This window comes from Gorilla gorilla, chromosome 9 (genome assembly GCF_029281585.2).
Source record: "Gorilla gorilla gorilla isolate KB3781 chromosome 9, NHGRI_mGorGor1-v2.1_pri, whole genome shotgun sequence".
Taxonomy (NCBI): Eukaryota; Metazoa; Chordata; class Mammalia; order Primates; family Hominidae; genus Gorilla; species Gorilla gorilla.
Genome location: NC_073233.2, coordinates 47286744 through 47303470, shown reverse-complemented (window position 1 = coordinate 47303470; position 16727 = coordinate 47286744). Strand labels below are relative to the sequence as shown.

Here is a 16727-nt window from a genome sequence, read left to right as displayed (position 1 = left end):
TGTCTTTATGCAAATTATTTAATCATTCTGTGCCTGTTTTTATATTTTTAAATAGACATGATTATAATTGCAACTACACAGCGTTGAGAATTAAATAAAATAATACATGATGTTATCAGTTAATGTAGTGTCTGATGTATAGTAAGTGCTTGAAAGTGTTAGATACTGGCCGGGCACGGTGGCTTACACCTGTAATCCCAGCACTTTGGGAGGCAGAGGCAGGTGGATCATGAGGTCAGGAGATCGAGACCATCCTGGCTAACATGGTGAAACCCCGTCTCTACTAAAAACACAAAAAATTAGCCAGCTGTGGTGGCGGGCGCCTGTAGTCTCAGTACTCGGGAGGCTGAGGCAGGAGAATGGCGTCAACCTGGGAGGCGGAGCTTGCAGTGAGCCGAAATCGCGCCACTGCACTCCAGCCTGGGCAACAGAGTGAGACTCCATCTCAAAAAAAAAAAAAGTGTTAGATACTATTGTTGCCATTATTAATTTTATTATTAGCATATGACATATTTTTCAGGCCCTGTAAATCAGGTGAACATAAATTATCTATTTTTAGATGTTAATAAAACTTACTATGGTGAAAAATAACCTATTTTACAATTCAAAAGACCCAACTTTAATATTGGGTCCACCACAAATTAATTATAATATCTGGAAATCATTGCAGCTTAGCTACATTGCAATACACATTTTTTCTCAGGACAGAGTTAAGGTTCAACTATGTTTTATATATATATATATATAAAATTTGGCATTTTTTTAGTAGTTTTTAGTACTCTCATCACATTTTTACTGATAGTCCCGTTTTATTTACTCAGCTCCCTTTTAAGATGGACAATGTGTTATTACTCTAGTTTGTAGCTGAGGACCTGAGACTCAGAATGAAGTTACATCACTAAACACGGTGAAACAGGAAGTAGAACCTAGATTTTCTTAAATCAAGAGAATGAACTCATTTATTCTGTGACTTTCTAGTTATCTGAAAATGTCAACCACCCAATACACTTTTCTGCTCCAACAGACTAATTTCTCTTGGGAATACATTCTAAAAATATGTGTCATTAGGCAATTTCATTCTTGTAAGAACATCATATTGTGTACATATGCAAACCTTTATTGTATGCCCTACTATACACCTAGGCTATGTGGCAAGGCTCATTGCTCCCAGGCTACAAACCTGTACAGCATGTTACTGTACTGAAATATTATAGGAAGTTATAACACAATGCTAAGTATTTGTGTATCTAAAAATACCTAAACATAGAAAGGGTACAGTGAAAATATGACATTATAATCTTATGAGACCACCGTCATATAAGTGGTCTGTTGTTGACTGAAACATCCATGTGCAGTGTATGACTATATTAAGCAGACATGGCTCTGTTTTGTGAGAACAGACATGGATGAAAACAATAATAAAGACACAAGATTTTCCTCTGCATGTCACAGTTGAGGAAGCTGTAAAGGGACTGAATTTTGAACCCAATAACATTAATAAATTATTTAGCAATCTACTTAGAATGACTTCACTTCCTTAATCGACAAAATATTATTTAAGCCCCTACTACATATATGTTTTGAATATATTTTGTTATTCAGGGAAACAAGGAGTACAGCAGTGAAAAAAACTAATGGAAATCCCTACCCTCATGGGGTTTTCTTGCTTAATGGGAGGAGAACAACAATTTTAAAAAGTCTGTTTGTCAAAGGTGTTGTATGCTAGATGGTAATAAGTGCTTTGAACCAAAATTAAGGAGGGAAAGAATAGGGTCAACATGTAAGTCATGTGTTAAGTCTTTTTGCATAAGAAGATGGTAGGATGTTGTTCTGACCTGAGAAGAAATAGCAGGAAGAGAAAATTGGTGGTGGCAGGGAGCTCCCTTTGGGATATTCTAAATATAAATAGCTTATTAGCACTCTAAATGTGTAGATCAAGTAGAGAGATGGCTGGGCTAAAATATAAATCTGTCAATTCCAGGTGTGTAAATAGTATTTCAGTCATAAACCTGGATTAGACCTTCATGGGAGTTAGTCTACTAGGAAATAGGAGATAGTCAAGAGATAAGCCATTATTATTACAAACCATTAGAAGGAAACCTCAGAGGAGACTAAGAAAGTTTGACCCATTGTGGGAGGAAAACTGGAGAGAACGGTGCCCTGGAAGCCAAGTGAAAAAAAAAGTGTTTTAATTGGAAAGAAATTATTATAGTGTTATTATAGTTAAATTATTATATATAGCATAAACTATAGCAGTACTAAGTAAGTCTAATTTACTCCAGGATAGAGTAAGGAGCAATTGAAAGTATTGTGTGAATGTCTATTATTTGCATAAGGCAGGTGGTGATTAAAGAAAGTAAACACACGAGTGCACACACACGCACATGCAGATAAAATATTTTCCGTGCCTTCAGAGTGCAAAGGCAGGGACATAGAATTAGGAACACCAGCTACAAATCTCATAAAATATGACAAACAAAGGTCTGTGGGATTACGGATGAGGTAGAGATTAGTTTTGATTGGCTACTTCAGAGGGAAAAGGTCATATTTCAGCTGGGTATTAAAGAATGACTATGAGTTTGTGGATGAGAAATAGGAATAGACAAAAGAATAATGACATTTCAAGTGAATAAGATAGAAGGAAAATGGTATAGAGGCATGAAAAGGCACAGTATGTTTAAACAAGGAATAAACTCATTTGACAAAAATAGACCTTGCAAAGAAAACAGGGATAAACAGCACCAGATATGCCTTTTTTCCTTTGTTAAAAATCTTACTCAACAGTCCAATAGAAAGACAAATTTGATAAAGTGACACTTTTCTCAGAATCAAATATTGTGATTAACATCATTTTGCAAAAAGCCTTTTATATTCTGGGAAAAGCCTCAAGCATGACGTATTATAAAATGAATATACACGGATAAACTTACTGTAGAGAAATATAAATTATTCCCAGTAGGTTATTCCATTAGGTCGGTTTTAATTTCAAATAACTTTGCTTGGGCTATTTTCTAACTTTCTTAAATGTAATGCCATGTTTTAATTGTATCTCTTTTCTAGAAATGGTTCTCTTTACTGCGAGGCTGCAAAGTCACCCAATGAGAGAGGGGCCAAATACGCTGGAACATCATCTAATACACTGAATGTAAGTGAGTGAAACAATAATAGCTTTAAACAAAAGTAGAAAGAAATGTTCTTTCATATATGACTAGAAATGGTTCTCTTTACTGCGAGGCTGCAAGATCACCCAATGAGAGAGGGGCCAAATAAGCTGGAACATCATCTAATACATGGAATGTAAGAGTGCAACAATAATAGCTTTAAACAAAAGTAGAAAGAAACGTTGTTTCATATATGACTTATACTACCTTGGAATAGTCCATGTTTGTAAATTAATATGGTCAATTGCTGGATACACGGCATGGGCCAGGCTCTCACTGGTGAGTGTGGGATTGCTGCACACACCTGTGTCAGGGCTCCATTTCTCCTTGAGGCACACAATTACAGTTTTGCCAGAAGTCAGTTTGTCTCTTGTAACTGCTCTGCTTCTAGTAAAACATAGAAAGTCTGCTTTCTAACTGCAGTTGCATGTATTTTCACTTACTCCACTTTCTGACTCCTACTGAACTCATAATTTATCCTTCCTTTATCTTTCTTTATCAACCTGGTCCATCAGACACTACACTTAGCTTTATTTGCCACGCAGAATCCAAAGTCAGTCACTGAGTTTTCTCCAACCCTCTAGCTCTCTATGAAATCTATCCCCTGGCATATTTTTCTTGTCAGTTGACCAGTTAATATTTATTTGTATAATTGATTATTGGATGTACCCTTCACTAGATCAAATATTCCATGCAGGCAAGAATCATGTCTGTTTGCTCATACCTCTTGGATATTCAACATGACCATGCTGTCTGACCGCATGTAGTACTGAATAGGACGTGACCACTTAAAATGTTTCAGCTCTTTCAGCATTTTTCAAAATCTCTATTATCCATGGGCTCAAACCTTGCCCTGACTTCCTTAGTTTCAAATGAATTAGCCTCCTCGTTTAAAAAAAGATGAGGCTATTTGATGTGCACAGCACCGAATTTTTCTTCTTTAAACCTTAAAATATCTCTTTATCTTTACCTATATGCTATTTTCCAAAATAATCCCTCATATTAAATTTTAATTATAACACTTTCATTCCTTTACCAATTTTACTGAATCAGCTATTCGTCTCTAAATTTGCATTTCTCCATTTCCCTGGTTCCTTCCACGCAGACTAAAACCAAACATGTTTCTCTAATCCTGGAAACATATAACCAACTAAAATCCAAGCAAAACTGTTCCCCATCATTTCACTCTTTTCCTGTGTTCTTCCCCACATTAGCCCCTCTTTACCCATTCAAACTTCTTGAAACAACTCTCAATATTCTTGTCCAATGCATGGTAAATTCCATAGAAGAAGGATCTATTTTTGTTTCATTGTGCAGTGCATTTCCAGTATCTAACACAGCATCTAAAATGATAGGAGCTCAATAATTAAATAAATAAATATTAGTTCCCATCTCTCTTCCAACTCTACCTGAGTGTTAAAATTTTGCTTCAAGCACTGCTTAAATTACTCTCACCAAGATAACCAACCGTAATAACTCCCTCCTCTCTTTTTCAATTTATAGCAATGCTGCAAATTCTCTTTTATATCCCATATCATAATCTATCCTAATTATTTTAACTGTGTATATGTCTCATCAGTTCTTCAGAGTCTCAGCCCCTTGAGGTCAGGACAATTAACTTGGTTATTTCTTTTGCTTCCCTAACTCTTAGCTAAGAACTTATTTCTCAACTTTTTATTAATGACTTTAATTAATAGATTTAAGTACTGAAGGATTGATCCTCTGACATTACTCGGACAACTTTAGCACTACCTTTGGTAAAATGTTTTGTCCCTGAAATAAAAATGTAAAAACTGGAATAGAATATCCTGCTACAGACCATTTCAAAATCATTGGAGGAAGAATTCTAAAACTTTATACCAAATGAATCATGACATTTATATATAGGCTTCATAACTATATATAATCAATTAAAAAATAATTATAAGTATCTATGCATATGTATGCTACACACACACACACACACACACACACACACACAACCCTTTATCCTTGGCTACTTTAGTGCATTATGATCAAACTTATGCATTAAATGCCTGCAGTATATATCAATTGGGGCTCTATGATAAACAAATATATGCATGCGAACTTAGACATATACCACACAAATAAGCCAAGTAAAATATAACCCCCTATAAGCTAACATTCTCACAAAAGAGACAACATAAAATCTGAGTTAAATCGTAAGACTCTGCTTATTAAACATATATAAGCAATAAGAACACATGCATGCACACGTGTCTAAAAAATTGGTTGTAACTATATAAATGAATAGCCATCGATTAAATTATTTCTAAGAAAATAAAAGCCTTTTCTACTGTCTTTAAATTCCCAGTAAATGCACACAATAGAAGGAAGAAAACCCTAAGCAGCTGTTTTAGGAGTTTGAACAGAGATTCAATAATTATTCCACATTTCCCTTCCCTGTGTCTTCATTTTCTGCAAACTCAAAATTGGGTTCTTGTTTGTTTGCTGTTTGATTCTTTTCTTCCACTAACTCATATGGATCAGCAGATCGACTTCAGTGTATTTGCCCCAGGTCTGAGATTCTAAAACTCCTCTGGGACACTGTTTCTTGTAATTACCTACAGCTGCATTTACTAAAACCCACAGATTAAAGTTTTCCTACCAGCACCTTGCTCAGGCCTTTGGGAGATCTTACAGTCCGATCTTACAGTCCATGGAAAGGGATCAGGAAAATCCAAACTGATTGGTGGCTTGAGGGCCAAATAATTTATTGTTTAATTAACTTTTCTGTTTTTCCATTAGTTGTGACTTCACATAAACATAAATAATTTATGAAATGTTTGGGGGATTTAATTTGTTTTGGCCCCCAGTAAAAAGTCTTGAATGTAACCCATTTTCGGACTTGGATGTAAATGCTATTGCTTATATGATATTCACTCATATGGATCACTGTATCATAGGGGCATTTGTAAAATCAAAACAATTCACAAAGTAGTGATATTTTAAAAATCTAGACACAGCAACAATTCAGGGAGAGCCATAAAGGCTTATAGAGAATCACTTTTAGATGGGAGGTCTCTCAGTCTCTAATTTGGTAAGTTGAATGACTATGTGGTTTATAGTCTTTGCCTTCTCTGTAAATATTTGGCATATACATTGGGTCAAGCCTTGAAACCATGTCTGCATGTGATGTATCAGAGACACTAATTCAGAATGACCCCGAATTCTATTATATTAATTCTATTTAGTTGTTCAGTTAGCTCTCTTTTGTTTGCCTTTTCATGCTGTCCTCTTTCTTGTAAGTTGACCTGTAAAGGCTAGAACAATAGGCTCCAGTCCCCACTTTAGCCATTAGGAGGTCCTAGCAGCGGATAATAAGAAAGAAAAAGTGAAATCAGCGTCTCTACTCTCCAGGTTTCTTTGTGTGTTCATCTCAGACTGGCTGGATTCCTCAGCCAAAGGTTTGGTATTTTTCTTGGCTATCTTCTAGCCATGAAACATGCAGACACTGCTTGCCTGAACAGCTTCCTCCCCTACTCCCTTCTGGACTAGAAGTGGTAACAAGTCTTTTTCTCTTATTAGCCCCGGGTCCTGCATTCTCATTTATGGCTCCCTAAGCCCTGGTTATATATTTGTAAGAAACTTTCACTGAATTATTTTAATTTGAGTGTGCCAGCTATTTCCTGTCAGAAATCTGATAGAATTCTCATTGCTATTCCTAAATTAGCTTCATATTGATTGTAATTTTGCAAAATTATGGCTAGTAGAGCTGAATATTAAATTAAATGTAACTGTTTAGGATAATAGACATGAATTACATGTCAATAGAGGAAAGGTCTTGGAAAAATAAGAAAAAATATTGCATTAGTAACATTTGCTCTTTTCTTTCATATGTTTACTTTGGACACTGAATTACATTTAAGAATTGAATAACTAGCTACTCGGGAGGCTGAGGCAGGAGAATGGCGTGAACCCGGGAGGCGGAGCTTGCAGTGAGCCGAGATCGCGCCACTGCACTCCAGCCTGGGCGACAGAGCGAGACTCCGTCTCAAAAAAAATAAAATAAAATAAAAAAATAAAATAAAATAAAAAAGAATTGAATAACTAGAAGGTGGTGCTATTTCTGGTGAACCTCCTCCCTTTTTACTATGGACGGACAGCCCTGAAGTTATAATGAATTCACCAGTACACCCAAACTACATTTTTCCCCATTTAATTTTTTGTGTTTAAAAATGTTAGAGGTTAGTTGACTGATATGGCCAATAGTTGCACTACTTTGTTTTTATTTATTTATTTTTATTCCTATGCATTTAAGGGGTACAAGTGCAATTTTGTTACATGAATATATTGCATAGTGGTGAGGGCTGGTCTTTTAATGAATCTAGCAGCTGAGTAAGTTAAACTCTTTTAGACCTTGATAAACTTTTAAAGAAGTATGAGATTAATGTGGCATGGATGGCCATATTTGCCAAAAAGGAAGGCTGGCTGTATTGGTATTGTTGGCATCCAGTAGGTCAAATAATTATTTTAATAATTTGCTTTAAGTTTTGCAACTTTAAAGAGGAAGTGTCTAATACCAATAGAATTGGACTTCTTCCATTTGTGAAGAATTCAAAAGAGAAACATGTTTTCTTATTTAATTATACAAATTAGTCTCTGAACACTTGTTAATATTGGTATTAGAGAAAAGAGGCAGTTCTTGATATTAAATTTAACCTTGTAGAATGGTATACAATTATGCACCAAAATGTTTCCACAGCATTTTAGTGTTTTAAATTTGCTTGCTGATTTGAATTTATAAAAGAAATTACACACTTATTGTGAAGTATTTGGGGAATTAAGAAAAAATGGTATAACCTTAGCATAGAACAATTATTGTTTTAGTTAACTTACCCCAATTTTCTTTTATAGTTTTAATTTTAATTCACATATAATATTTTTATTCATAGGTCAAAGATTTTTCCAAATTTCTACATAGTTTTATAATAATCAAAATTATTAAATGATTTTAGTAATTTAATAATTAAATTTAGCATTTGTACAGCATGCCAAAGCAAACATGCAATTTAGTGAAACTATGACTGGACTTTGGCCTTCTTAAGTACCTTTAAGAAGGCTGCTGGCCACAGAGCAAATATTCAATAAATGTTAGCTATTATTACTTAATGAAAGAGATAATAGAATTTTAAAAATATAGATTACCTCCATTGTTGCCATTTGAAAATATTCAACTACTCCCATATTGTGAATTAGCAACTTTCATCAATTCTAAGATGCATAATTAGTTTTTCAAAATTTTCCAACTCCATCTCATGATGTGCCTCAATTAAATGCAATAATATTTCATTTTGAATATGTTTTTATTTTGTGTGACACATCAAAAAACCAGGAAGTCCATGACATCTTAATATTTATTTTAGAAATATATATTTATAAATACATATTTATAAACACATATGGCAAGGGATGCTGAAAGAAATGTTAGGTTAGACCATACTACTTTCATATCATCATCTGGAAGTCCTTCCTATTTTTCACCATGAAAATTGCTACAAAACACTGTAAGATTTAGATAGTGAAACAATAAGAAAGCAGTTAATTTCACTACTTGAGTTATAGGGTTTTTTTAAAAACAATATATTTGTAACTAATATTTCCCTTTTAAACTTCTAAATAATGTTTTAGGTCATATATGTTATGGATCTACTTAAAAAAAACTTTACATTGATTCATTAGGAAAAGTTACTAAAAGTAAGTGAAAAATGTTTTTCCCCCTCTGACACAACATCTTTTTAAAAATGAACACGTGGTAGTCTGATATACATACCTCTCCCCAGTAATTCAGCAGAAACTAGGCTCTGTGTGAAACACCTAAGTGAACTATAATATGTCAAAAGCATGCCCTTAAGTACTTCCTACTTATAGGCAAACACACAATTTAGTTGTGATAATAGAAATTATATTTTAATCAATATGCCCTTTGCTATTAATCCATTTTTAACTGCCCGAAGAGGCTTTAATAACATGTTAGGAAAATCAACCATCTATAGAGTAACTCCAAAGAGAAAAGGGCTAGAATCCTTTCATTTCCAATTTATTATGTACAAAATTGACTTATATAATTTGCACACTTGTTTTTCCTAGAAACACATAGCTATTCTTTATGTACTCAAGGTGTCTTTCTTGGCAACTCAGAAAGAATCTGTAGGGTTTATTGGTAGCACAAACTTTATAACAATTAATAAATACATATTTTGTTATCTTTAGTAAGGACTATATGTTTGGTAATATTCTTTTTTTTTTTCCTTTTTAAATTTTTTTTATTTTTTGAGTCGCAGTCTTTATTGTTCAGGCTGGAGTCTAATGGCATGATCTTGGCTCATTGCAACCTCCGCCTCTCGGGTTCAAGTGATTCTTCTGCTTCAGCCTCCTAGTAGCTGAGATTATAGGTGCGCACCACCACACCTGGCTAATTTTTGTACGTTTAGTAGTGACAGGGTTTCATCATGTTGGCCAGGCTGGTCTCGAACTCCTGACCTCATGGTCCACCCACCTCAGCCTCCCAAAGTGCTGGGATTACAGGCGTGAGCCACCATGCCTGACTGATAATATTCTTTAATAATCAGCGACTGCTGCATTACAGACATAAGCTAGATTTTACCTTTATCTAAATTTGCTTATTTTATTGATTAGCTTTATGTTTTACAACAGCATACTCATTTTGGAAATATCAGGAAATAAATATAAGTCCCCTAATGATCTGAACACTCATGATCCTCCCCTGACAAACATAACCATCCTTAACACTGATGCACATATATTTACATAGTTTATGCCTATATCTGAAGTTTTTGTTCAACATTTTATTGAAAATATTATTCTTGTCAAATAAGTATATGTGTAATTTTTTTTTAACTTTTAAGGTTTGCATAGTATTTCTGTGTAGACTTCTATCTTGACTTATTTAATGAATACTCTAGTATTAGAAGTACCCTGGAACTTAAAGTATAATTTTAAAAAAAGTATACTATAACCAAATTTACATGGTTAAAAACAGTGGTGGATGAATATGCCTATCATTCATTGTGAATACCCTTTCCTATTTTAGCAGATTCATTTACCAAATTAAAATATTAGAGTAACAGGAATACATTTCAGTGTCTTATGTCCTTGCCAAATTTAGAAAGTTTTTATCAAGCATTGTAAGAGAGTGCTTCAGTATTTTCAAAAAACATTTGCCAATCTGATAGATGACAATGCTCTTTCATTATTGTTTAGATTTTTCTTTTTTCATCATTAATGAGCATTAATCATTTTCAAACATTTATTGTCGAATTTATTTCACTTTTCATTAGTTGTCCATTTTTGTCCTTAGCTGCATCATGTCTACTGAGCACAAATTAGGGAGGAGGACATCATGTACAACATGGAGCACGGAGGTCACAGGATAGAAGGAAAGAACGCAGCCTCCCTAGTAGGCATTGCTGCCTGCTGGATAGTAATCTCTTCGTCTGGAGACTTGTGATGAATTTGGCATTTGTACTAAAGGCCAAAGAAAACATGCAATTTAGTGAAGCTCAAGTCTGACTAGTTCTTAGCATTTCTGCTGATTAAACAACAACAACAAAAAACCCTTAGATTTGGACTTAAAAAAAAACACCTTTTAGCAGGTGTTATTAGAACTGTTAACAGTAAAGCTTAGGATGTTTCTACATTTAAATAAGCACTCAAAGGAAAGCAGAAACAACATTATTGACCATATACCATGCTCTAGAAAGGAACTAAAGATTTACCAATATTATCTTTTGTCAATAGACTTGTATATTTTGTTTTAGAATTCATTTCATCCATTTTTATCCTCTCAGTGCCTAAAATAATGCCTGGCACATAGTAGAATTCCAGTAAATGTGAAATGATCTCCAATTTACAGACAATAAAGTAAATGATAAGAGAGATAAGCAATTTTTACCATGGGGACTCAGCTACATAGTGATAATTTCAGGATTCAACATAAGTTTGTCCAAACCCAAACACTGTGCTCTAAATATTATATAAAATATTTTTCCTATTATAACTTTCCTTTTGTTATCTATTCTACCTGGAGGAATAAATTAGATTATGCTGTGGAACAAACAACTTCAATATCTGAGAAGCTTAAAGTGGCAAAGGTTTCCTTCTTATATGTGCTGTGTGACAGTTGCAGGTTAACCAACTTTTGCAGGTTAACAAGCCCATTGTTCTTTCTCCAAGATTCAGGCTGAGGTAGCAGATACTCCCTGGACCACTGACAGTTGCCATGGCAAAGAAATGGAGAAAGAGAGTGTGCTGAATATTCTTTCCCTTGTTTGTTAAAGCTTTTGCCAGAAGTGATGTGTGACACATCTGCTCATACATCACTTGTCAAAGCAATTTATGAATGAAGCTTCATGAGGGCTTGAGGGTGGGAAAATAAAATTGGGTAGCCCAACATAATCACAAGGGTTTTTATTGAATGAAGAAGATTGACAGGGGAAGCAAAGAAGAAGATGTAAATATGATACACAGGAGAGAGAGAGAGAGAGAGAGAGAGAGAGAGAGAGAGAGAGAAATATTTGGGGATGGCTCCTCCCGCTGGTCACTAAATCCTCAAATAACTAAGTTCCAGGCATAGCACATTTGCTCTCTCCCTAGAAGAAACAACCCAGAAGAAACAACCCAAGCTCCTCTTGGCTTGGAGAAATACAAATAAAAAGTCAAATTTTCTGCGCCTTTCAAAAATGATGTGTAATGATCAAACAATGACAGAAATAAACACACTTGCTGGAATTGAATATGTTCCTTGATTAACTGCAATTTTGCTCTATGGAGGAGGTCCCTCTCTTCATGATTTTCTCATCTATATTTTCTTATTTTAGCCTTTGAGAGATTATTTTTAAAATACTTTTTATTGATACATAATTGTACACATTTATGGGATATATATGATATTTCGATATTTGGATACAATGTGTTAACGATGAAGTCAGGTATTTAGCATATTCCTCACCTTAAATATTTGTCATTTCTTTGTGCTGTGAACCTTCCAGATCCTCTCTTCTAGCTAATTTGAAGTACATGGTAAATTATTTACTGTAGTTACCCTACTGTGCTATCAAATACCAGAACTTATTTTTTCTCTCTAACTGCATATTAATACCATTAACTAATCTTTCTCTATCCCACCCCTCCCTGCCCAGCCTTACCTATTTGATTCCAGTAGATTCTTTATGTTGTTGCCCAGACTACTAGTATTTTTTAAGGCATACAGTATTGTTTAGCTTTTGCTACATTTCATTCTCTTCCAAAATTACTTCTTTCAAGCTGCATGCTGAATAATGAGCATGTAAGGCCTATCAGGTTTCAATTAAAGAACCACATCCTTTGTCTCCTGCCTCATAGCCAAAGTGTTCAGTTGAACACTAGGCAGCTGAACTCTTATTCTCTCACCTTACTCCATACTCTCAACAATGGGTGTGAGGGCCATACTTTGGACTGGATCCTTGCTACAAGCTTCCATTTTTAAGGGCTTTGAACCTAATATCATATATATACATATATATATATATATATATATACACACACACACACACACACACATACACACACATACACACATATATACACACACATATATATGTATATATATAACTCTACAAGTCCCTGAATTCATGGAATGACTTTATTTCCTTTAATTACTGATTGTAAGCTAATTACTTTCTGAGCTCATTCTCTTTTCTCTAATGCATTGCTAAATACAGAAAACATCAAAAATTAGCATTTGGTAGACTAATTCTTCCTCCAAAGCTACAAGTTCATTAATTCTATAGAAGAATGCCCAACTTAAAAGAGGCGACAACTTCACCAAATGCTTGTCCATTACATAAGACAGGTTATAATGCATCTTGTCTCCTATAACAATTTTCTCACTATTATTGTCTATTCAGCCAAGGACATTTTTTTTTAGATTTTTCTATTACAGCATTCTTCTTTTAGATATCATTTTTAGGAGTCCAAATAAACTAGTTTAGTAAAAAACTTCAATATATCAGTTGTTTAAAATAACAAATGAATATTATTTACTTACATTTTGCATCCATTATAGACAGCTCTGTTCTATGTCATTTTACTTGGGACTCCAGGCTGAGGGAGGTTTCATCTTTACATTTCCATGGTTGCTGAGAAGATAAACAGGAACATGGAAAATTGCACATTGACTGTTAAATTCTTCACCCAAAAGTGACAAGTGTGACTTCTGCTCACACATTATTGGTCAAAGCAATATACACTGCCACATTTAACTTCAAAATAATCGGAAAGTACAATCCTATTACTTTTCTGGAAAAAAGAACAATAAATGTTGGGTTAATCATACAATGACTAACACATTATCATATCCTCCAATAATTTATTGTTGAGAAGAATGACTCTTGGAAAATATGGCAACACCATTTTTCTCACGTTGATTGTTAGATCTTTACCCAGTGCATAGAAATAAGTAGGTTTTCAATGAACTTTTGTTTGAGTAAATGAAATGTAACAATGTTTTCTAAATAGTGATGGTCAGAAAGATGTATGACAGGCTGGTGTAGTGGCTCACACCTGTAATCCCAGCACTTTGGGAGGCTGAGGGGGTGGATCACTTGAGGTCAGGAGTTTAAGACCAGCCTGCCCAACATGGTGAAACCCTGTCTCTACTAAAAATACAAAAATTAGCTGGGTGTGGTGGCGTGTGCCTGCAGTTCCACCTACTTGGGAGGTTGAGGCATGAGAATCGCTTGAACCGGGAGGCGGAGGTTGCATTGAGCAGAGTTTGCGCCACTGTACACCAGCCTGTGCAACAGAATGAGACTCTGCTTCTGAAAAAAAAATGTATCACATTTTAAAGTTGTAAAATTCACTTCACCTCTACTACCCAACACAATCAACTATCACTGATATATTACTGCCCTTGCATTTGTTTGCAAAATTTGTATTGATTTTCTCTTGGATATTCCCTTTCTCCTTGCCTTCCAACTTTCCAATTTTCCAAAGAAAAGTATAAAGTTATTGACAGACTACAGGTATTTTAAATAAGCATAGAAAACTAGTCAGAAGGGAGTTTATGGCACCAGGGTGTACTTTTGGTGACGAATCACATCTTTTACCACATGCATAATTAAAATGATCTTGACAAGAGAATGAGTGTGCTGGCAGAAACTGTCTTAATGCAATAGCAGTAAAGAATGACAGAGTTCAAGGTTTCTGTTAACCAACAGCAACTTTATTTTTCCTCTACAACAAACGTCTTCAAATGAATTATAAAGATTAAGAGGACAGCCTTACAAAGGAAATAGCTATAGTTTAAGACAGAACTTATTTAATGTTACTTCAGGGGCGAAGAAAAGTCAAACATTTTCTGGGGAAATATACATATTCTCATTAAACAGTATAATACATTTTCAGGAAAATAGGACTCCACCTCTACTCTAAAAATCTAAAAACTTGTATGGAGTGGTAAGGTATAGGGAGGGAAGGAAGGGGAAAAAGACAAAAAGAAGGGAGAGAGAAATATGAGAAGTTAGTATGTTCTTAAGTGCTGAATCACACATATCTATCTACCTTTTCCCCCTAAACTGAGTAAAATTACTTTATAATATACAAAATTAGTTTGCAAAGTATTTGATAACTGAGAGTATTGCCAAACATTGAATTTGTTATGCTCATGAGACACTGCCATTTGTCCTTAGAAGGCAGGAAGAGGGAATTTAAATTTGTTTGTATGGAATATTACAGAGTAGAGGATTCCAAAATTTCAAGTGTGGTTTATAAGGAACCTACAAATTATTGAGTTGTATTCCCCTCAGAGTATTGATGCAAATTTACAGTAGTCTAGCTTATGTTTATTTTCCATTGCTGTTGTAACAAATTATCACAAATTTAGTGGCTTAAAACAACCAAATTGGTAATGTTGCCAACACAAAGAAAAGATAAATGTTTGAGGTGATGGATATTCCAGTTACTTTGATTTGAATATTATACATTGTATGCAGGTATCAAAATATCATATGTACCTCAAAAACATGTACAATTACTATATATCAACTTTTAACATTAGTTGAAAAAAACAAGGTGATTATCTTATAATCCTGTCTGACAGAAGTTCCTCATAGGTCTTACTGAGCTAAACTGAAGATGTCAAGAGGACTGCATCTCTTCTTTGTGATCTAAGGGAGGATTCATTTCCTTGGTAGTTGTGGTTGCTGGCAAAATTCAGCTCTTTGCAGCTGTAGGACTGAGCTTTTTCTCCTGGCTGGCTGTCAGCAGAAGGTCATTCTCAGCTTCTAGACATCATTCACATTCCTTGGTCCCTGGCCTCCTCCATCTTAAAAATTAATAATGACAGATTTAGTTACTTTTCTGTTTCAAATTTATCCTTCTCCTTCTATCTCAAATCTCTGACCCACTTTTCTGCCTTTCTCTTCCACTTTTAGAGATTCATTTCAAGCCAGACTTGGTGGCTTAGGCCTGTAATCCCAGCACTTTGGGAGGTAGAAGTGGGAGGATCACTTGAGCCAAGGAGATTGAGACCAGTCCTGACAACACAGCGAGACCTTGTCTCTACGAAACATTTTTTAAAATTAACTGAGTCTGGTGGTGCATGCCTTTAGTCCTAGCAATTTGGGAAGCTAAGGTGCAAGGATCCGTTCAGCCCAGGAAACTGACGCTGCAGTGAGCCATGATCATGACACTGTGCTTCAGCCTGGACAACAGAGCAAGACCCTATCTCAAAAAAAAAAAAAAAAACCTTGATTATGTTGGGCCCACCTGGATAATCCAGGATAATCTTCCCATTTTAAGATGCTTAACTTTAATCACATCTGCAAAATGCCATGTGAGGTAATATAGTCACATGGTCTAGAACATAACGATTCAAGGTAACATGCTCACAGGTTCCAAAATTTAGGACGTGGTCATATTCGGATGGGAGGCACGTTATTCTACGTACCACAAAGATCTCATTGTGGTATCCATGTTTGGGCTGCTCTGAGATAAATGGGTGAATTGAGTCATCAGTTTCCTATTAGAAGTAAACATGAGACTGGCCACTCATGAATCTGAAAAAACCTAAATGTGGTTTGCCCAATCAGCTTGGAGAAAATGATTGTATGCTTTCCTAGCTACAAAAATATAGAAAATGTCTTATATTTATTCTAGAAATTCCCAGCAGAGCCTCAATTAACCAATATGTAAGGGAGTGTGTAACCAAGATAATATCCCATTAGTTTAGAGTGAAAGTGCTTTGTGGGCTTATAGATAGTTATAAATTAAAATGCTTTTATTTAATGTCTTCACTGTATTATGATTCTGAATGTGTGGCCACATCTGCTGAATATGTCACACAAATATGCATACAAATATAGATGTGTGATTAAACTTGACTGAAGTGGAGTTAATTAACCTGGATAAGAGAAAAATCATGGAGTATATGAAAGGTGTCTTTATTTTTGATAAGGGGCTAATAAAGGAATAATAATTAGGAAAGTTATGTGTATTTTTGGGACTTGAAGTGTTCTCAATGAATGCTTGCTTTTACGATCCTGA

General features: G+C 34.8%; 1 protein-coding gene across 6 annotated transcripts in view; it reads left to right on the top strand.

The window, feature by feature from the left end:
• The window catches only part of LRRC4C (leucine rich repeat containing 4C), a 1603893-nt gene that overhangs the window by 785965 nt on the left and 801201 nt on the right, over positions 1–16727 (top strand). For all 6 annotated transcript variants that reach the window (XR_010135463.1, XM_063711075.1, XM_055356587.2 and 3 more), the window contains one exon: positions 3061–3145. The gene's annotated coding sequence lies outside the window, so the exon portion shown is untranslated. The remainder of the gene's footprint in view (positions 1–3060; positions 3146–16727) is intronic.